Below are 22,932 nucleotides of genomic sequence, written 5' to 3'. Positions count from 1 at the left end.
TGCAGTTTATAATCCAGACAAGGTCAGTTTTACGTAATTGAACTCAATTTCTTGATGAGCAAAATAATTGAATTACGATTAAATTAAAATCGTACACTCTTATGTTGAATTGAGTGGGGTTGAGATTTAAATTGTTACAAGAGGATATACCTACTCCTTTATTTTTCCATCGTTGAATAGGTTCATACCTATGAGACATATTTCTAACGAGTATGACACTTATGTTGTACCAGTTATGTTTTTCTTGGTTTAATTGATTACGTATCTCAAGAACTCATTCGAAAAGTCATTTAAGCAAAGTTTGGAGGTATGCCACTTCTCAATTCTATGGTATTCTCACTTTTCTGTAAAAATATCAATGTGAGATTTTTACTCCTAATCAAGAGGAATAATCCTATAACAATCAACTACAACAAATTCAACTTTAAAAATCAATTAAAAAAAAATGTGCCAATTTTATACCTCAAAACTTAGTTTTCACTCAAATTCAAAGTATTAATTTTAGGTATAGGGTTTGCTCAATTAATCTCTACTATTTTCGTACGTAGAATCGACTGAAATAATAAAAATATAGGTTGTAATTTGAAAATCTTTGGTTTTGATGAATTTGAGTTGTCCAAGTTCTTGATCCTTTTATAAACATCCTGTACATTTTTGGTCCGAACCGGAAACAGTCTTATAATACTACGTATTTGCAGAATCGAAAAAGAAAAAAAAATTGTTTGAAAAAGGTTTTTCTGCCAAAATATTCAAAAAAAATGTGAGTCCTCATCGCCACCATTTTTTTTCATAAGAATCCCATTAACTCATCAACCATTGAGTCTTCACCCAAGGTATGGCATATTGCTGAAATAGTCATCAAAAAGCTATCTAATGATGCAATAATATACTGGGTGTGCCATTTGAAATAAGGAAGTAGTAGTCTGTTTCCGGTATAACCGGAAGTTTTAGAGATTTGAAAATATTTTAGGGAGAAAGATTATTGTCTCAAGCGCCAATACGCAAATTTTCATCTCAAAATTATGATTATTTTTCCATAAACGTCTAATAGGCCATCGCAGTGAATTAGCCGGTATATTGAGAAATAGGTACCTCATATTGACTGAATAAAATCTTTTTCAAGCGTTTGCGAGGTAAAATATCAACATTCTAGAGAAAAACCTTCACAATTCCAACGCAGCTTCAATTACTTCCGCCTAAATATGCCAACTTGTGCAATCTGCGTGCATATCCCAATGGATTATTCAAACTATAAGTATTATAACACAGATAATGAGCCTGGTCATGAATTATGGATTCAATTATCAACTTTGTTGTTTCAATATCCACTTGACGCGGTTAGGTAGTCCTGAGTAGGAAAAACGAGATAGCTATAATCATTTAGAAAGGACGCATTAGTGAAAGTAAGAATCCAATCGGCAAAATTTATCTGTGAACTTCGTGTCGAGATACCAAAGAAAGTTAGAGTCAGGCATCTTGGTATTCACGCTGCGGCAATAATGCTATATCAATCAAGAAGACTTCCTATTTCAGTTCATTGTGTTCTATGATATATTTGAAGAAGAAGAGTAGAGTCACCGCTCTATGGTTCATTAAGTTATATGGAACATCTTAGCTTCTTTCCCAAACTGATTAATGGACTAGTTTTCATTTTTTTGTTAAGGATTAATTCTAAAAAATTAAGTAAAATGAAACAAAAATGTGGAAAAATCATTGAAATATCTCTAGAAATGAAAAAGTTATGGGACTTTGAAGTTGCGCTTGGAAGAATAATTTCATAGTACGTGTATGGTGACATAAAAACAAAACTCGAGTTAAAACTACACTGTACAACTACAAACGGCGCGAGAGCCTTGGCGCGGCTAAGTATTTAAACGTAATTTATGGTGTAGCGATCACAGGCCAGTGCCGTGACGTCACAGACCAAAGCAATTCGCGCTAAAATACGTAAATTTAAATAATCTATTTCTCAGTCATTTATTGATGGATTTTCTAATTCTTTTCACTGATTTATCAGTTTTGCTCTATATTTTAATTCTATCGTGTCAAATAAAGTATTATCAACATCACTAAACTAGTCCATTATTTCACATATTGTAAAGGATACCTATGTAAGGTAACCTCTAGAATGTTATTGCCGAATTTCAACATCATAGCATGAACACCATTACCGGTGTCTTAATGACACATACTGTCATAAATGTCATATACATAGACGACCATCCAAATCAAATTATCACTTCTTCTTCTTTTGGTGTCGCTCACAACATGAATCATAATCTGAAACTCATTCAACATTGTTACTCCAACCAAAAGAGCAATCATTTGAGTCGCGTAATTTTCTTAAAGCCTTAATGACTACCATCTTAATGTTTACCTTATTAACGGTTCACTTCGTTCAACAATTAGATGATCATTTTGTACATAATTCGACCGAGCTCATTTCAATATAACTGTTGTAATATTTGAATAACATATACATACAATGTAAGTACGCTATTCTTTGTTACCCGCTAACTGTTCAACTTCTCTCCCTGGGATTTCTATGAGGATGAGATTCAAAACGAAGATGACGTCTTCGTTCTCATCTCTCTGGCTTGTATCATTGTCGGAAGACGTTTTTCCCAAGGTAGAGTAGATCGAAATGAGGGCTTTTCTCTTCGAGACTAGGTTATAGGTACACATAATATTCATGTGTGTTATAAAATAGTCCACTAGTTGTTATAATGAGCTCATTAATTCTTATTATTTGAGTGGATCTCAGTTTATGAGAGAATCCTCGAATTCTTTGAACGGTACTGTTGGAATTTGGGGAACACATTATTTGCGTTCGATAACGATCGCCTGCGATTGTTTCAGTCGTTTTTAACAACTCATAATACACTACGCCGAGCTGGTCTAGCAAATACTAAGCATGACCTTGGAACCGTGAATATTCGGTTTGGCCGTCGACGTGGAAACATGGCCGGGATATCTCAATGATTTTCTGCGCTTGGGATTATCTTAATAAACCCATTTTTCGTCTCCAGTCACAATACGATGCAGAAATCCCTTCCGTCTTTGGCTTGCAAACAGATGTCCACAAGCAAACGAACGCCGTTCAACAATTATATTTCGAAGATAATGGTTCTGTGCGGAATACGTATCGCGCACTACGTCCATTTTATTTTGTTTAGCGATGAAGTGCACCTCTGGTTGAATGGCTACATCAACAAACAAAACTGCCGCATTTGGAGTGAAGCTAATCCTCTAGTGTATGTCGAAACACCGTTACATCCAGAAAAACTGACTGTTTGGTGCGCTTTATGGGCTGGTGGAATCATTGGTCCGTACTTCTTCAAAAACGATGATAGCCAGAACGTTACAGTCAATGGTGGTCGGTATAGTGCCATGATTACTAACTTTTTCATTCCTGAATTGAACAACCATGATGTCCAGGAGCTGTGGTTCCAACAAGACGGCGCAACATGTCACACAGCTCGTACCACAATCGATTTATTGAAAGACACGTTTGGTGACCGCCTAATTTCACTTTTTGGACCTATGAATTGGCCTCCAAGATCTTGTGATTTAACACCACTAGACTACTTTCTGTGGGGCTATGTAAAGTCATTGGTCTATGCGGATAAGCCACAAACCCTTGACCATTTGGAAGACTACATTCGACGTGTTAATGCCGATATACGGCCACAAATGTTGGAAAAAGTCATCGAAAATTGGACGTCCAGATTGGACTACATCCGAGCCAGCCGTGGCGGTCATATGCCAGAAATCATGTTTAAAATGTAATGCCACAAGATTCTCTTGCGGATAAATAAAATTCATGTCAATCGAATTATCCATCGTTGTTTTATTGCCATTTAAAGTTCTATAGCTCTAAAAAAAAACACCCTTTATAACCTGGTGTTCTCTTTTTGATATCAGCATATTAACACCTTAATTAACATGTAAAATCTGAAAGGTAGTTACGAAATAAGCTATGCATGTCCAAGTATGTGATTAGTAAAATTTCTTGGTTGGCGTGTATCAAATTTTGACACAATAAGATACTGTTCCACACTTCCGTGGATTCTTCTTAAGGAACAATAGATTATGTACTGGCTTTATTGAAGAATAGTGAAAGGATGCGTGTTAAGTAACAATTGTGTGAAATTCTATAGATTCCTGGTCTTTGGTTCACTTTTCTGGTATATTTTCTATATGGAACAATGAGTGATTTCTTATTATGGTATTCTACTTTATATCAACACCTATCTCGAACAACCCAATTAAAATGTATGTTATCAACACGTAAGAAATGAAAATTCTCCGTTGAAAATGGAAATGATCTCGTTTCTTGAACAGATCGCTCTATCAGTTCGTATCAATCAAAAAAAATTAGTACTAACATGCCAATTGAAAAGTCCCCGATCTACCATAGTAAAACACATTTTTTTGGCAAAATTCGATTTTATTATTCAACATAGTTGCCTTCGAGGTCGATACAGCGATTATAGCGATCTTCCAACTTTTCGATACCATTTTTGTAGTACGATTTATCTTTCGTTTCAAAATAGGCCTCAGTTTCGGCGATTACTTGTTCATTGGCGCTGAATTTCTTTTCAGCGAGCATTCTTTTGAGGTCTGAAAATAGGAAAAAGTCTCTGGGGGCCAGATCTGGCGAATACGGGGGATGCAGAAGCAATTCGAAGCCCAATTCATGCAATTTTGCCATTGTTTTCATTGATTTGTGACAAGGCGCATTGTCTCGATGAAACAGCACCTTTTTTTCTTCAAATCGGACCGTTTTTTAAAGATTTCATCCTTTAAATAATCCAATAACGCTATATAATAATCGCTGTTAATGGTCTGGCCCTTTTGTAGGTAATCAATGAATATTATACCTTGCGCATCCCAGAATACTGATGCCATAATCTTGCCAGCTGACTGTTGTGTTTTTCCTCGCTTTGGATTCGGTTCATCGTGTACAGTCCACTCAGCTGATTGTCGATTGGACTCCGAAGTGAAATTATGGAGCCATGTTTCATCCATTGGCTATTCAGTGGCCCTCTGAATATCTCAAAAACTATAGCAGATAGAAATATGGTGACATTTGATAAAAACAGCGCAGTTAAAATCGGTTGTTAAATTTCCGGTCTCAATTCTGTTTTTACTAATGTTGGCCTGTGTTATTAACAAATTACTACTTCAATACGTTTTTAACTGAATACTTCGAAGGCCAAATCATAAATTAGTGTTCCACTTACAAATTCCCTGTACTTTTCTAAGTGGAAACATAGTAGGTACCACAGATTTTATAAGATATCCGTAATAACTTGTTATTACTCTGTGTTCAACAAATTGCTGAATAACCACTGAACTGAATTAATCCTTGGACTGAGAAGAAACCTCTAAATGAATCCACTGAATTTTCTCATCCATGTAAATCAGTTATGAGGAAGAGTTCAACCAAGGATACTAAGTACATTCCATAAGATAACTATTACATATTATAACGGATTGTTTATTTACAGATTATTCATCCATAAATATTGAAAAAATATTTTGTACAAGTTTTCGTTATCGGAAAAAACTTTTTGTGTTATTTAGTAGTATTTTATCGAATATGATTAACCAAAACAAATTGATTATTGTATAAAAAGTATAAAAACTTTTATCATATTGAAATATTTCTACATTCATGCAAATACTCATTATAAAAATAACTTATTCATTGAGACGATTTCGAAAATTATGGGAACCTTGGACAACTGCATTTGAGCAACGGTTTACCGAATTGTAGGTATTTTGGAAATGACAGTTACTCATAAGAAATTTAACGGTTTATTAATGTCAAGGTTATATTCATACGGCGATTGACAGAATATCCAAGTGTTTTCGTAATGAAATATGGAATTCTTGTTAATATACCTATTAATATTTCCATCGTGAAATGAAGCATTTGAGTTTTTTTACGCAACACCTTGAAAGGAGAAATTCAGAATCTATGTGTTCGAACGTTAAAAAAAAATGAGAAAAGTAAAATGAAATGTTGTACGAGGTTGAAATAAGCATTCTTTTTCCAAGTGCGAATTTTCATCTCGGTCGAATCTGCAGTTTTGAATTAAACAGCAAAACAAAATCATGGCCTGTCAAATAAGTAAAGGGTGTTTTTTTAGAGCTATAGAACTTTAAATTGCAATAAAACAACGATGGATTATTCGATTGACATGAATTTTTTTATCCGCAAGATAATCTTGTGGCATTACATTTTAAATATGATTTCTGGCATATGACCGCCACGGCTGGCTCGGATGTAGTCCAATCTGGACGTCCAATTTTCGATGACTTTTTCCAACATTTGTGGCCGTATTGAGGGCAATAACACGGCGAATGTTGTCTTCCAAATGGTCAAGGGTTTGTGGCTTATCCGCATAGACCAATGACTTTACATAGCCCCACAGAAAGTAGTCTAGCGGTGTTAAATCACAAGATCTTGGAGGCCAATTCACAGGTCTAAAACGTGAAATTAGGCGATCACCAAATGTGTCTTTCAATAAATCGATTGTGGCACGAGCTGTTTGACATGTTGCGCCGTCTTGTTGGAACAACAGCTCCTGGACATCATGGTTGTTCAATTCAGGAATGAAAAAATTTGTAATCATGGCTCTATACCGATCACCATTGACTGTAATGTTCTGGCCATCATCGTTTTTGAAAAAGTATGGACCAATGATTCCAGCAGCCCATAAAGCGCACCAAACAGTCAGTTTTTCTGGATGTAACGGTGTTTCGACATACTCTTGAGGATTAGCTTCACTCCAAATGCGGCAGTTTTGTTTGTTGACGTAGCCATTCAATCAGAAGTGCGCTTCATCGCTAAACAAAATAAAATGGACGTAGTGCGCGATACGTATTCCGCACAGAACAATTATTTTCGAAATAAAATTGCACTATTTGCAAGCGTTGTTCAGGCGTGAGTCTATTCATGAGGAATTGACAAACCGAACTGAGAATAAATCACTTGACAGCTGTTAAATCGGTCGCCATCTTGAATAGTAATGCCAACTTAAAGTTATATACCTCGAAAAAAAACACCTTATATATACATAATTGTATCATTCCTATTGGTATTTTCTTTATGCAGGTAATGCACCAAGCGCAATTATCACCTTGAAGACTTAAACGAAAGTTCAAGACGCAAACTCCAAATATCTTTCAATCGAAAAATAACCAGAAATCAGGAAGCCTGAGGCACAATTCAAGTTTCACCAAGACAGCCTTGCCTTCTTACGGTCACCTCGACCTGTCCAATTGGATCATTCGCGACTTGAATGATCTTAGAATAAAGGACATTGCGTAAGTTGGGTTCCACTTTAAGACCGGATACAGCTGGCCAATCTTGCGTGAGTTTACTTTCTTTGTGGATCGATCGAACGCAATCTGTTCCTTCTACTGCGTTTTCTGGTTTTTGACCGCCGTTTTTAGTTGTGAAGGTTTGAAAGTTTTCGATAAGAAACATGAAGAAAGCTCAGACGTGATGTTGGGAACTTTTGAATGCTAATTTTGATGTCGAATGTCAAAGTTTGCCATAATAACAGGTGTTTTTTTTCGAGGTATATAACTTTAAGTTGGCATTACTGTTCAAGATGGCGACTGATTTAACAGCTGTCAAGTGATTTATTCTCAGTTTGGTTTGGCAATTCATCATGAATAGACTCACGCTCGAACAACGCTTGCAAATAGTGCAATTTTATTTCGAAAATAATGGTTCTGTGCGGAATACGTATCGCGCACTACGTCCATTTCATTTTGTTTAGCGATGAAGCGCACTTCTGGTTGAATGGCTACGTCAACAAACGAAACAGCCGCGTTTGGAGTGAAGCTAATCCCTAACTGTATGTCGAAACACCGTTACATCCAGAAAAATTGACTGTTTGGTGCGCTTTATGGGCTGGTGGAATCATTGGTCCGTACTTCTTCAAAAACGATGATGGCCAGAACGTTACAGTCAATGGTGATCGGTATAGAGCCATGATTACTAACTTTTCCATTCCTGAATTGAAAGACCATGATGTCCAGGAGCTGTGGTTCCAACAAGACGGCGCAACATGTCACACAGCTCGTGCCACAATCGATTTATTGAAAGACACGTTTGGTGACCGCCTAATTTCACGTTTTGTACCTGTGAATTGGCCTCCAAGATCTTGTCATTTAACAGCGCCAGACTACTTTCTGTGGGGCTTTGTAAAGTCATTGGTCAATGCGGATAAGCCACAAACCCTCGACCATTTGGAAAACAACATTCGCCGTGTTATTGCCGATATACGGCCACAAATATTGGAAAAATTCATCGAGAATTGGACGTCCAGATTGGACTACATCCGAGCCAACCGTGGTGGTCATATACCAGAAATCATATTTAAAATGTAATGCCACAAGATTATCTTGCGGATAAATAAAATTCATGTCAATTGAATAATCCATCGTTGTTTTATTGCAATTTAAAGTTCTATAGCTCTAAAAAAACACACTTCATAACAAGAGAAGATGCAACAACTTTGTCCAAAGACGAGCCAAACCCACTCTCAACACCTTTTCATTGAAAACAACTTAAAAACAAATTGATTTCAGCTTCCCATTAGTTTCAGATCTACACCAAAGATACAACGTTGCTATAAGTGACGACCACAGAGAAAATCAATACGTTTCGCTTCTTCTCTCACAGATAAATCTTGAATGGATCGAAACAAAATTGCACAACTTAAACCGATTGTGGTTTCTTTCATTTTTTTCTCTCCGACTAACTCTTGTAGAAAAGTTGCGTGATGGCATTCCACGGTGTATAAAAGAATGATTCAACCAGAGTTGACAAACCCACGGTTAAGATGAGTTGGAATTCTCCACGCTGTGGAATTATATAAGTAATTTCTATTCCAGGCGATTTGAAACGTTTTCTACCATAACTCTAAATTAACGATAAATAGACGTCAATTCTTGCGATTCTTGGATCTTGCGTAAGATGCTGAGTAGTTCAAATGCACGATTGGTGTCTTCCAAAGATGGGCTTGTTTTTCTTGGAGATATCAAGTATTACGAAAAATTATCCTGATTTGATGCCATTGCAAGAGTTATTGAAATCATATCGAGTGATAAAAATTGAATTGAATAGAGTTAGTTAATGGGATAATATTATAGATACAAAAATGGATCCCTGTGGTGCCCCCATATGGTAAATTCAATATGAAACACTTGATTTTGAATCTATCAGGTAATTGTTATGATTCTAAGGTCTAAGCGTTCTAGAGACCATGTTTTTAAAAACTTATAATCCTCTGGTTTCTTCACGTAACATAAAACCATGTGAATTTGCAGCTAGCTGAAGATGGAAGGGGATTAGATAAGCATCAAACGGATTCTGAATCCAAGTCCTCTGAAACATGATTCTTTCGAGTAAAAGAGTAAAAAAAAGCGTCTATAAGTTTTTATTAGGAGTTTGTTAACAAGGTGTAATATTCTAAAATAACATTGGCCCAAAAATGAACCCCTGTGGTACCCCCATATAGTGAATTTAATTTGAAACACTTGATTTTGAATCTATCAGGTATAATTGTTATGATTCTGAGTGCTAAGCGTTCTAGATCATGTTCAAAAAAAATTATAATCCTCTGGTTTCTTCACGTAACATAAAACCATGTGAATTTGCAACTTGCTGAAGAAGCCAGAGGATTAGATAAGCATCAAACGAATTCTGAATCTACGTCCTCTGAAACATGATTCTTTCGAGTAAAAAAGTGAAAAAAGCGCCTATAACTTTTGCTTACAAGTTTGTTAGCACGGTATACTATTTTAAAATAGTATTGGCCCAAAAATGAACCCCTATGGTACCCCCAATTACTAGTAAATTCAATATAAAACCCTCGTTTTCGAATCTATGGGGTAATTGCAATGATTCTAAGGCTTGATCGTTGTAGACCATCTTTAAAAATCATCTAATCCTCTGGCTTCTTCAACTAGCAGCAAATTTACATGGTTTGCTGCTCGCCACACGATACAAGCGAATTAATCGAAAATTGCAGTGCGAGCACATGCCCTAACGGTTGTTTTTTTCGAGTGCAGTTGTCAGTCACTGAACTGAAGATTAGACTTCTGTTATAAATATAGGAAACAAAGAAGAAATATCAAATTACCGATATCATTACCATCTAATGTGAGGTCTGGCTATCTAATCACGAGTTCTGATAAATCGCTAACCTTAATATATGCGTTTTGGTGCCTCGTATAGCGTAACTTTTAATTTCGATCTGAATTAGGTGGTCATACTCATATTTCCATTAACTTCACGAATCAGTTGCTTCGGCACTTATTCAGACATCTGGCTTTGTGCAATTTCAAGAACTAACGAGCACACCTGTGTTATGTTGTTTTTTTTTTTGCAGAAGTGATGCACTGTTGCAGTTAATAAGTGTTGGGGATTGGATTTAGTTGAGGAGGAATTTTAGATTATATTTTCGAGCGTTTCATCATTAGATCCTATGAAGTATGAAGATATTTTTAGCATTATTTTGCTTGGAAAATTTGAACAATTGTTTCATTCAATTTTCGAATTATTATACCTGTTTGTACTTTCCATAGAGTAATAAACGTAGATAGAGGGAGTATACGCAATTTTTACATGTCCCCAACATGGTTAGATTACGTTGTCAGATTGTGATATATTTTCAAATCCACAATTTTACTATACAGGGTGTGGCGTAATTAATGGATAATCCTGTACTGGCGAATAGAGGAGGTCATGGCCGACCAGAAAATGTAAAGTTATGTTCAGTAAAAATATCATAGTTTTCGAGATATCGGACAATTTCATTTTTTTCTAAAAAGTGCACCTTTTTTCACTAAATTCATTGCTCTGATCACAAATCTTGTTATTTCTTTGTGCATTGTTTTTTATTTTACTCTCAAATAGCTGTACTATGAGATAAACTACCAAATTCCTACCATCCTGCTTAATTAAGAGAAAAAAAGTATGATAATCCTTGTTTGCACTTTTTAGAAAAAAATTAAATTGTCCGATATCTCGAAAACTATGATATTTTTACTGAACATAACTTTACATTTTCTGGTCGGCCATGACCTTCCCTATTCGCCAGTACAGGATTATCCATTAATTACGCCACACCCTGTATATTATGAATGTAAATTTTATTGAATGAAATATATTTATTTGAGTGATTCCCGATTAAATATGCAAATTTGAATATTTGGAATCCGATATTTCTCCTAATTGTCGAATTTATTAATGAGCAGAATATTTATTATTTTCTGTATCTACCTGCTGAAATCCAAGGTATGGCAAATTTTGCTCTTGTCATAGGTTGTTTCACGGCGTTTGGCGAGCTTGAAGTTTGTTTTCCGAATTTCTGATATATTGAGGTATTCATCTCAATATATTTTGAGTTGATATGAAACATCGATTCACAATGGGACATAAGAACTGCGTTTTTTCTGGAGAAACTCGCAAATTGAGTGAAATATCTTATCAGTGATATATTTTCATTTCCGCGCGCTTCATGTCAAAATTGATAGTTCATGTTGGGGACAAAATTTGCTTACTGAAAACGACATATGCTCCCTCTATCTGTGTTTATTACTCTGAGGTGAACAGCGAAACCGATTCTGACATCCTTAATTCTTCTTCTTCTCAATGTGTCCTTCATTGGCGACACTTCGTACTGTCTCTTCCAAGTATTCCTCTCTCTCCAAACTTCAATCCCTCGTTTAACTATCCCAAAACGTCACGACTCTTCTAAATACGGCCGTCAAACCGCCCGAAGGGCCTCAAATAACCTGTGGCTGTGGCATCTTTGTGGATGCCGCTCGTCACAACAAACTCTCACCGTGTAGAGATGTGTGTCAGTGGAATACCTGCCTCCGGAACGTCTCTTTACCATCCTGTCCCGATGCAACCGCATCAGGATACTCCTAGCCAGGTTGACCTACTCGCTGAGGTTAACGGTGCCAGTGGCCTTCGAAAAAAAAACTAGAAACGATCGATGGATCGGACGCAGCGTTCGTTCACGCGGCTCTATGGTTCGGTGGGAACGCGACACTCGATGCGTTAAATATAGGTGGTGGTTTTCTATGGTTCGTCGGTTGAAGGGGAGCTCAGAGTAATAAACATAGATAGAGCGAGCATATGTCATTTTCAGTGATCGAATTTTGTCCCCAATATGAACTATCAGATTTGACATGAAGCGCGCGGAAATGAAAATATATCAGTGATAAGATATTTCACTCAATTTGCGAGTTTCTCCAGAAAGAACGCACTTTTTATGTCCTATGGTGAATCAACGTTTCATATTAACTCAATATATATTGAAATAAGTACTTAAATATAGCAGAAATTCAGAAAACGAACTTCAAGCGCGCCAAACGACGTGAAACAACCGATGACACTAGGAGAGCAATAGTTGCCAAACCTTGGATTTCAGCAGGTAGATACAGAAAATAATAAACATTCGGCTTATTAATAAATTGAACAATTAGGAAAAATATCGGATTCCAAACATTCAAATTTGCATATTTAATCGGAATCACTGAAATAAATATACATTCATAACGATATAGTAAAATTGTGGATTTGAAAATATATCCCAATCCGACAACGTAATCTAACCATATTTGGGACATGTATAAATTGCGTATACTCCCTCTATCTATGTTAATAACTCTATGAACTGAACCTTTACCCCTGAAATGTCAAAAAGCAGGTCGGAAAATTCAAGAATGATTGTTGAAAAGCCGCCCCATCCTCAACTTGTCACTGTTTGATGCGGTTTTTGGGCTAATGGTATGATTGTACCTTACTCATTCGAAAATGAGGCTGGTGGAACTATTACAGCTATGATTGATGATTTTTTATGGTTGGAATTGAAAATTAAAAAAATATAGAGCTATTTATTCGATAAATGAGTAGTCAAAGAAAAAAAATAAAGTAATAAAGAATTAGAAACATACAGACGGGAAATTAAAATCTTGGGTGCTGCTTCAATTTGGTATTCGTGTAATATATTCTTGAAATTACTCAATTAACCTGCAAAGAACCTGCAAGAATTATCTGATACTTTCAACACAATATCATCTATTACATTTTCAATCAATTTTCTTAAGTAAGCTGAAAATCTCATCAGAATAACAATTTGAATTCAGATTTGTCTAATTCGGAAGATGTTTTGTGGTTTAAAGATTTATCAGATCAGAAAAACCCGATTATTTCTACCCTTGTGAATACTACATAACGTTCTTTTTCAATAACCTAATTTATCGATGAACTTTATATATGCACACAACATTTCAGTGCAATCTTGCCGATAAATTCTGACATTTCCAAAAAAAAAATTAATAATCGTCACAAATCCACTTCTGGTTACTTACCTCAGTTTCAAATGACACATACTCAATGCTCATGTTCTGCAGCAATACTTTCATTCTTGGGCAACGTTTGAAAAATATGTCATCGATCATTGTGCATCAAAATAATTGTTGATCTAATTAATTATATACTTCTCACGGAACGATGTTACCAATCTCGAAAATCATCACTATATCTGTGAGAAAAACACATCAATTCAAAATCTGGACAATTATACTCATTTCTCAACATTTCCCATCTTCCTATAAAATTTCACACAATTCATTTATTATCAGAATGAATGAACGATTTACTTACAATCTTTCAACATACTTATGTCACTGCGGCTTGCAATAAATGGGTAAATTAATAAAGAATTCATTTATTGTGGCCACAAAACCATTGCAGACATTTGCCACAAGTTTATAGGGCCATTGACACAGTGATCCCATTCTGTGTTCGATGAATTAATATTGATAACTTGGAATATAAGATACTAATACAAATTCTATGTTCTAAGATTGATATAATAATGTCAATACTCTATAACTCAAAACAGTCCATTTCCCATTAGATCATGTGTTGTGTCTTTCATGTGTTGTATGAACGAAAACTACGTAAGACATTTATTTTCATTTAATTGGATACAAAATTACATTGTCTGACACAATATAAAACCAATTCCTAAAATGACAAGATTAATGCAAAATAATTTGAAAGTACAATCCATTCAAATTTGTAAATTGAGTGAAATGTGGCTAGATTATTCTTTGAATACGCCAAGAACATTGTTTGTTTTTGAAATGTTCTCCAAGAGATGTTTTCAGGTAATATGAGTCTTTGTGAGTTATGTTTATGACTTGATATCTGTGAAATTTGAGTTGAATATCAATATATGTTCATCATAATGATAAAGAAATTCATAAAGTTTTCCAATAAGAGGATTTATTCGATTATTATGAAAACGAGTATATTTTGAGAGAAATCGATGCATTTTTGTTGTTTATAATTATTATTTATTCCATGTTCAAGGTCTTATATCTATTGTTGAGTATTGGCATAGTCTTTACTTGTCAAATATCAAAATATGACAGCTTCAAAAGGGACAACTGTCTAGATAGAGAACTATTCAATATTAAACCTCTTTTTGGAAAACTTTTGCAAAAAATTGTGAATATAATTGATAAGAAACCAAATAAAACCACTCTGGAAGACAAAAAAATAATAGCATTTGGAGAGATCTAGCGCAATATTCACTCATCTCAACAGAATCAATTTGGAAAATAGTGTTATGTGATTGGTCAATTTCAAAACGAGGGAGGAGAATACACTCTAGTGTGTTATGATGTCATCTGACAGTAATCTATTCAAACACAAATTTCATAGGTGCGATAATGAGTCATCGTAAAAGATCACCTTATATGTGTTCACCAAAGTTTCAATTTATCGGCTAGTCAATACAACACCCTGTAAACGTACATCGTCCTTACCGATTGTGAAGAAATTGACTGAATATCTGCGTTTTTGCAATATAAATCTAATTTATTTCTTTGTTGCAGGTAAACCACCTTGAACATAATTCAGACGAACAGTCTTGTATGGTAAGTCGTTGGTTCTTTCCCAACAGCATTTATCTGAGTTGCACAACGTTTCGAATGATTTGTTTTCTTGCAAATTGTTCCTACGTATGACTCTTATATGAAAGATTCAAATCATATGTGAGCGTCAATATCCGCGAAACAAATGCTGGTGTAACATATTCCGTCATAATATTCATGATGGATTTTGATTAGGCAATTCGAGATGTATTACTGTCCTTGCCTTTCTTTACAGCTCACTCATCATCATCATTAAACGTGATTCAGTTCCATATTTTTTCCTGATGTTGCCACACCTGATTTGGGAATCTTTGGAATGGTTGGTACTAGCCTCTTGTTGAATTAATTGAACTAATGATCGCTCGATCTTTCTATCTATTTTCTGTTTATAATTGATTATTAATATTTTCGTAAAGAACCAATCAGCATAATCAGCCTAATGGAAAAATTGAATTTTTCTTATGTTATAGACTATGTCACATTAGATCTATAAGAATATATTACACGTCCGTATATTTGTGGATACCTATATTATGTCAAACTTTCATTTTCCTACCTCGACTAACGATCAATACCAGATATTTCTATGACTTCCAAAAAAACGACTCCAATGCTCTTTCAATAGAATCTCATAAACTTTTTTTTTGTGTCGAATAGATATCCATCAATGGAACAATTGTACACCTACGATAACTCGATCTAGAGTGTTGGAATTCCGATTTCACTTTTACTCCCAAACTTTGTTGATATTTCCTCAGCATTCATTAAGATGAAAGTAATTTATCACTTTCCAGGTTGAGTGCGTGTCCAAATAACCATGGGTCATTAACTCCAATTATAAAATTAAATATTTGTTTTGTTGAGATTGCGGAAACATCGTCTTCACACGTTTATTTTTTATAGAAATCCTGATATCTCAGAAGATGTGCTTCTCTACGAAGATTTATTGTCAAATTAATGAATGATAGCCTTGCATTTCATTTGGTGGTCAGTTGAATTGGTGTTATAGGCAAGTCCTGATAACAATGAGAAAATTGAAAAAAAACAGTGACTTGTTAGGAGAACTTGAGTGCTCATACGCCTAATTAACAGGCCAATTGAAAAGTCCCTGGTCTACCATAGTAAAACACATTTTTTTGGCAATATTCGATTTTATTATTCAACATAGTTGCCTTCGGGGGCGATACAGCGATTATAGCAATCTTCCAACTTTTCGATACCATTTTTGTAGTACGATTTGCCTTTTGCTTCAAAATAGGCCTCAGTTTCGGCGATTACTTCTTCATTCGCGCTAAATTTCTTTTTAGCGAGTATTCTTTTGAGGTCTGAGAACAGGAAAAAGTCGCTGGGGGTCAGATCTGGCGAATACGGTGGATGCAGAAGCAATTCGAAGCCCAATTCATGCAATTTTGCCATGTTTTCATTGTTTTGTGACACGGCGCATTCTCTTAACGAAACTGTACCTTTTATTCTTCAAATGAGGCCGTTTTTTAACGATTTCATCCTCTAAACGATCCAATAACGCTATATAATAATCGCTTTTAATGGTCTGACCCTTTTGGAGGTAATCAATGAATATTATACTTCGCGCATCCCAGAATACTGATGCCATAACCTTGCCGGCTGTTGTGTTTTTCCTCGCTTCGGATTCGATTCATCGTGTGCAGTCCATTCAGCTGACTGTCGATTGGACTCCGAGTGAAATGATGGAGCCATGTTTCATCCATTGTCACATATCGACCCAAAAATTCAAGTTTATTGCACTTAAACAGCTTCAAACACTGTTCAGAATCATTAACACGTAGTTGCTTTTGATTGATTGTGAGCACAAGGTACGCCTTTAGCGGATTCTTACTTTGTTTACCATTGTTTCTCTGATGATAATTGTTATGAATATTGTGAGTAAAGGTATTATCACTATTATTCTTGAATTTTTTCTGTTTCTTATGATGTGATCGGCATAAAGATTTGTATTAAGCTTCCAATTCTTATTTCACATCTAACTGCAAAATAATAGCTTATGTTACAATCCTCCCATCAATTGATGGACCATAGAGACCTGTTGAACTGATCGATGGTAACCCAGGTCAGTCAGTAGTAATCTATGGTCGCACGTCTATCCCGCGTTTTCGCAGAATCGCAGCCATAGATAAATGTCATTTATCGGCGACAGAAGCACAGAGGAATCCTCTCTCTGTCCAAATGGGTTCTATCGTAATGGCGCTTACAGTTAAATGGCTTCCTGCTAATGATTATGTCCGTTAAAGCGCGAATTCTTCTCGTTGCCTGGAAACCTACATACCTTTCCGTGGATTTCGCATTGTGCGATCATGTTGGGACCGGATATTTTGCATTAATGAATATGGTTGAATATGGTTTCGTAATGAGCGTCGTGAAACACACAGGAAGATGGAAATGATATTGTTTTGCGTCTGTGGTTCGATTTCGACAAAGTGTATACACCGTCGTTTTAGATCTTGATTCGCGTTTTGTGTCAAGGAAGTTGGAAGCATTCTTTTTTTTTTTGGATAGTACGTGATGTGGGAATAAGATAATGGATTGTTCGTTGTACTTTAATGTTTCCAAATAGCCTTGTTTTGTTTTTTGAGATTTTGAGGAAATATTATTGCTACTATCTTGATCAACGAAGGTTAGAGTTAAGATGCATAGAAACCCTGGTGTGTCTATTTAGACTTTACACCCACTTGATTTTGAGAGATCACTTAAGTTTCAGATGGCGCATACATCGTTTATATTTGACATTTCCCGTGATCATAGAGTCATAAACATAGATGGAGGGAGTATACGCAATTTTTACATGTCCCCAACATGGTTAGATCGAGGGTTAGATTACGTTGTCGGATTGTGATATATTTTCAAATCCACAATTTTACTATATCGTTTTATGAATGTATATTATATTGAATGAAATATATTTATTTGAGTGATTTTCGACTGAATTTTCAAATTTGAATATTTCGAATTCGATATTTTTCCTAATTGTCGAATTTATAATAAGCAGGATAATTATTATCTTTATCTACCTGCTGAAATCCAAGGTTTGGCAACTTTTGCTTTCCTAGTGTCATCGGTTCTTTCACGTCGTTTGGCGCGCTTGAAATTTGTTTTCTGAATTTCTAATATATTTAGGTATTTATTTCAATATATTTTGAGTTGAAACGTTGATTCACTATGGGACATAAGAAGGGCGTTCTTTGTGGAGAAACTCGCGAATTGAGTGAAATATCTTATCACTGATATTTTTTCACTTCCGCGCGCTTCATGTCAAATTTGATAGTTCATGTTGGGGATAAAATTTGCTTACTGAGAATGACATATGCTCCCTCTATCTATGTTTATTACTCTGAGTTCTGGCTTTTCGTGACCTTTCATTAAAGAAATATAATATTTTAAATTCTATGCTAGTGACAACCTTCTATACTCTGAATAGCACAATTGTGATATGTCATATATTCCAATCATTTTATTATAAGTTCGATATTAATTGAATTGTAATTCGCAGATTTATTATTCAATTTTTAAACACCGAGAAACAGCGAAAATTCGAACAATTCTGAAGAGCGCCACCTCACAGGACTCTGGTAAGTTCTAGCCAAAGCATCAGGTGGACTGTCTCAAACAAGTCTGAAACAAAATCGAATCAGTGCACACACCAGGGTTTCTAAACATGTTAGTTAGAGTATCTTAGATTCTGTGCATCTGTTGGGTTAGATTTGTCTCTAAGCACTTGATATTCCTATTTGCTCTTAGGTATATTCTTGTGCTTATTCAGAACAGTTTATACACTTTTTAAGTAATGTTCTGAAGTTTCTCTTGATCATTATTATCAATACTTTTGACTTTTTGATGGTATAGCCTTCATTCTGAATCTTCAAATCAGAACGTTACAATATTAAATTCAAGAAAGAACTAATTATAAGATTTGGTACATATGTAGCGAAGATTGATAATAATAACCGTCTTTGATGATTCGATAAACTAGTATAATCATCACAAAAAAGTTGGACTACATGAAACACCCTCTATATCCAAAACAAAGCGTTTGCAGGCCCATGTTCATAGGCCTTTTCTTCTTAAAATTATCCCAAATATCTCCCATTTTCCTTGTACCTCCAATTTAGGAACACCTGTATATACAGCTGAAAACAACAATTGTTAATTGCTCTGGAAAATTCTCGATGCACAAGACACCCTATACAGACTCATAACAACCTACAATCCCCACCCAAACACAAAATGATATCATTCCAGACAAATCTAGATACACAAGTATGAGGAAACACGCGTTCATTGCATAACGAAAATATTTCCTAGAAAACAAAACGAGACCTTCGTGCCGGAGAGAAACACAGATGGAAATATTATGGAAAGTTGATCGTTGTTGAATTTCACGCTGCTGCGATACGAGCATCGAGTACGTAGCTTGGTTCGCATCGACACCGACAGAGACCACTCCCAACTACCTACACTTTCACCAGTACCTTTCATAGGCCGGCTATTTTGAATTCGTCTTGGCACGCCAAGATGCGGAAACGTACGCTAGATGGCTACGGATGACCTTCGAGACAACCTGACACGCCGAGTGTCTTTCAAGGTTGTCTTCTAGCAGTCGAGGCAATGGTGTAATTTGTTTTTTCGCGGATATGAGGTAGAGGCAGGGTCGGAAGTGACAAGGATGCCTTTGAATTAGATCGGAAGAGAGGTTAGGTTGATCGCTTGACAGATCATTGGGGTCTACAGGTTTTTGTATTGAAGTTTCTAGTGATTCATTCAATTTTAACGAAGGTATCGTCAATAATCATGATCCTTTTATGTTTCTATTTCATTAGGCTCAGTAAGCTAGCCTTCTGGGATCTGCTACCACATGGATCTTTTGTTCTTAACCCTATCTATTCATCCAAACCCAGGGAGGCAGTCGATACTGTTAACGGAACCAACGACATCCTTAGGAGCCTTGGCTGTTAACTCGTGAGTATCCAGGACTGACTTTCCCAAATGAGTGGTTCTTAGGCCAGTCAACCCCGGACATTTGCACAACATGTGTTCTGCTCTTCACAGAGCCTGCAAATCTCATTTGCTGACTTACCCATGCGGTACAAAAGATATTTGCCTCGAGAGTGGCCTGTCAACAGTCCCACCAAAACCGGAAGCTCAGTTCGTGGTAGCTTCAAAAGCTTCCTGGTGTAGGTCGGTGAAAGCACAACAAATTTCTATTTTTTTCAGACTTATGCGAAACATATTATTCAAGAAAATGGAAAAATTCCATTATAACCATTTCATAATACCTACCTTAGTCACGTATCAATGCAGATAATTTTTATTGGTAACATGAATTCCAATCTCTTGACAATTTTCAAAATTGAAGGTTGTTTCTTTGTTCTTCATTGCTAGGTATTCTTTCGCTTCATTGCTACTGATTTCGGATGGTTCAGCATCCAATCTGCCACTTATACTCTTCACCTGTTTCTGCACATTATTTAATGACTGAAACGGATCTTCTATATAATTGCTTTTTTCGTCACATTTTCTTCTGGATATCCCCTGGCAACTTTACTTGACTTTCATCTACCCAGCTCTTGCAGATCTAAGTCATCTCCAGCGTTGACAGAAAATATTCCTGACAATGCCAAGTTTACCTACAGTGTATGAAGAGGTCAATACACTTGCCAGGAAAGGAGCACAAACTCTTATCATCGGCCTAGAACCTTCAGGAGAAGGAAAAACCGAAAGAGAAACACTCTGGTGGAATATTCCTGGTTTGGATCATTCCAAAAAGTCTCTTCGAAATTTCGACACTGCGAGATCCAAGAAGTATGTAGATCTTAGCAAGAATATACTGCACCTCCTCACTGGCTTCCTCACAGGGCATTGTCGCCATAAGAACCACATCATGAGAATGGTTCTAGCAGAAAATGACGAGTGCAGATTCTGTGGGGAGGAGGAAGAAACTCCGAATCACCTGGTGACAGAATGTCTCGCCATAACTAGTCAACGCAAAATATGCTTGAAACAAGAAACTTCTAGAAGTAAAGAAGTAGCCTCCATGAAGCCATCCCGAATACTGGAGTTCATTAGAACTCTAGAACTGGAAGGCGAGCTGTAGATCACGTTATGGAAAGAATAGCTCTGATGGGGGGCACAATAGACCATAAGGTCGCAGTGAAAAGGAACCTTCTTAATTAAATCTAATCTCATCTACCTACAGTGTACAGCTTGGGTCTTTGAGATTAAATTATCTAGTAATTTTCTCAATTTTTTTAGAAAAGAAGTGAATACCTCATAGCTGAACTATGCCTTTACTTTTTCTGTAGAACTCAAAGTGTTCTGTGTGTATTAGAGATGGCTGCAAGGTAAAATATCTTTTGAATCATATCACAAGGAAGACAAACTTATTGAATTTAAGTGAAACGTAAATAACTCAAAAAAACGTTCTTTTTTTAATTCAGATTAATATTTTTTCATTTACTGTCTGCATACGTCGTTTCATAAACTGTCGATTAGCATCTTGAGATAATTTCATTTCTTGAAATAAACCGTTGATGATAAGTTCATTTATCTCTTAAAAATGAACAACTACACTTAAAGCCATGAACCAAAAAACAAAATGTTGAAAAGAAATGAATCTCGATGAAAATTGGTAATATGAAAAAAATTTGATCACGAAATTATTCCACAGGATGTTTCAAACATCTGATTAACCCTGTATAGTGACTTATAAGCCAGCACTTACCAAAAGATTGAATATGCAAGTTGGAATCAATAATTTGGAAAATTGAGCTCAAAATAAGAAAACTATGGGACAATAAATTTGACTCAATATCAACTAGTTTCGTTTTTTTTGCACCTGAGTGTATAAAGCGGTCTTTATAAAGCACTTTCTCGTCCGTCCATTCAACAATACAGATTCATTATTCAACGTTAATAATTTCGTAAATAAAGGATCTGAGCGCTTGTCTCTGAAATGATTAGCAAGTTATGGTGTATACCTACATGTTGGGCAAATGATAATGTATTGAGAAATTCTTCTTAAAGCTTTTGGCCTTTTAGAAAGCTGGACTAACGGAGAGAAATTGTACCAGGCGAAGATAGACAAACAACTTTCATTGATCGATTTGAAAATGCGAATCGAAAGTTTTCTTAATGAATGAACGTATTTTTTGGATCATCATTTTCTAAAATATAAAGTTCGAGCAGTGGCAGTTTCTCACGCATTGTTCATCATTTCATTTGAACGAGAATTTAGGAGGAATTTCAAACCCCTTGAAGGCCTTGAAATAAATAGTGATGAATAAAAAAAATCTACGACAAATACAGGTTGTTCCTGAATTGGTGGTACAAACGAAAATCACAGATTGCTCGGATCATTTTATAACGGGTGTTTTTTGCGTTAAAATATCCGAATTATTACGTGTTTTTTGGGTTAATTCAATAACGTGAATATTCACGTGAAAACAATATAAAGGGTGTTTTTTCTCGAGGTATATAACTTTAAGTTGGCATTTCTGTTCAAGATGGCGACCGATTTAACAGCTGTCAAGCAATTTATTCTCAGTTTGGTTTGGCAATTCATAATGAATAGACTAACGCCTGAACAACGCTTGCGAATAGTGCAATTTTGTTTCGAAAATAATGGTTCTGTGCGGAATACGTAACGCGCACTACGTCCATTTTATTTTGTTTAGCGATGAAGCGCACTTCTGGTTGAATGGCTACGTCAACAAACAAAACTGCCGCATTTGGAGTGAAGTTAATCCTCAAGTGTATGTCGAACCACCGTTACATCCAGAAAACCTGACTGTTTGGTGCGCTTTATGGGCTGGTGGAATCATTGGTCCGTACTTCTTCAAAAACGATGATGGCCAGAACTTTACAGTTAATGGTGATCGGTATAGAGCCATGATTACTATTTTTTTCATTTCTAAA

At 35.8% G+C, this 22,932-nt stretch overlaps 1 protein-coding gene across 1 annotated transcript in view; it reads left to right on the top strand.

Moving 5' to 3' along the window:
- The window catches only part of LOC123682235 (mucin-3A-like), a 52,333-nt gene that overhangs the window by 14,237 nt on the left and 15,164 nt on the right, over window positions 1–22,932 (top strand). The gene's annotated exons all lie outside the window — the stretch shown is intronic.

Source organism: Harmonia axyridis, chromosome 6 (assembly GCF_914767665.1).
Source record: "Harmonia axyridis chromosome 6, icHarAxyr1.1, whole genome shotgun sequence".
Lineage (NCBI taxonomy): Eukaryota > Metazoa > Arthropoda > Insecta > Coleoptera > Coccinellidae > Harmonia > Harmonia axyridis.
Note: the sequence above shows the minus strand (reverse complement) of the source record. Positions and strands in the feature narration are given on the sequence as shown.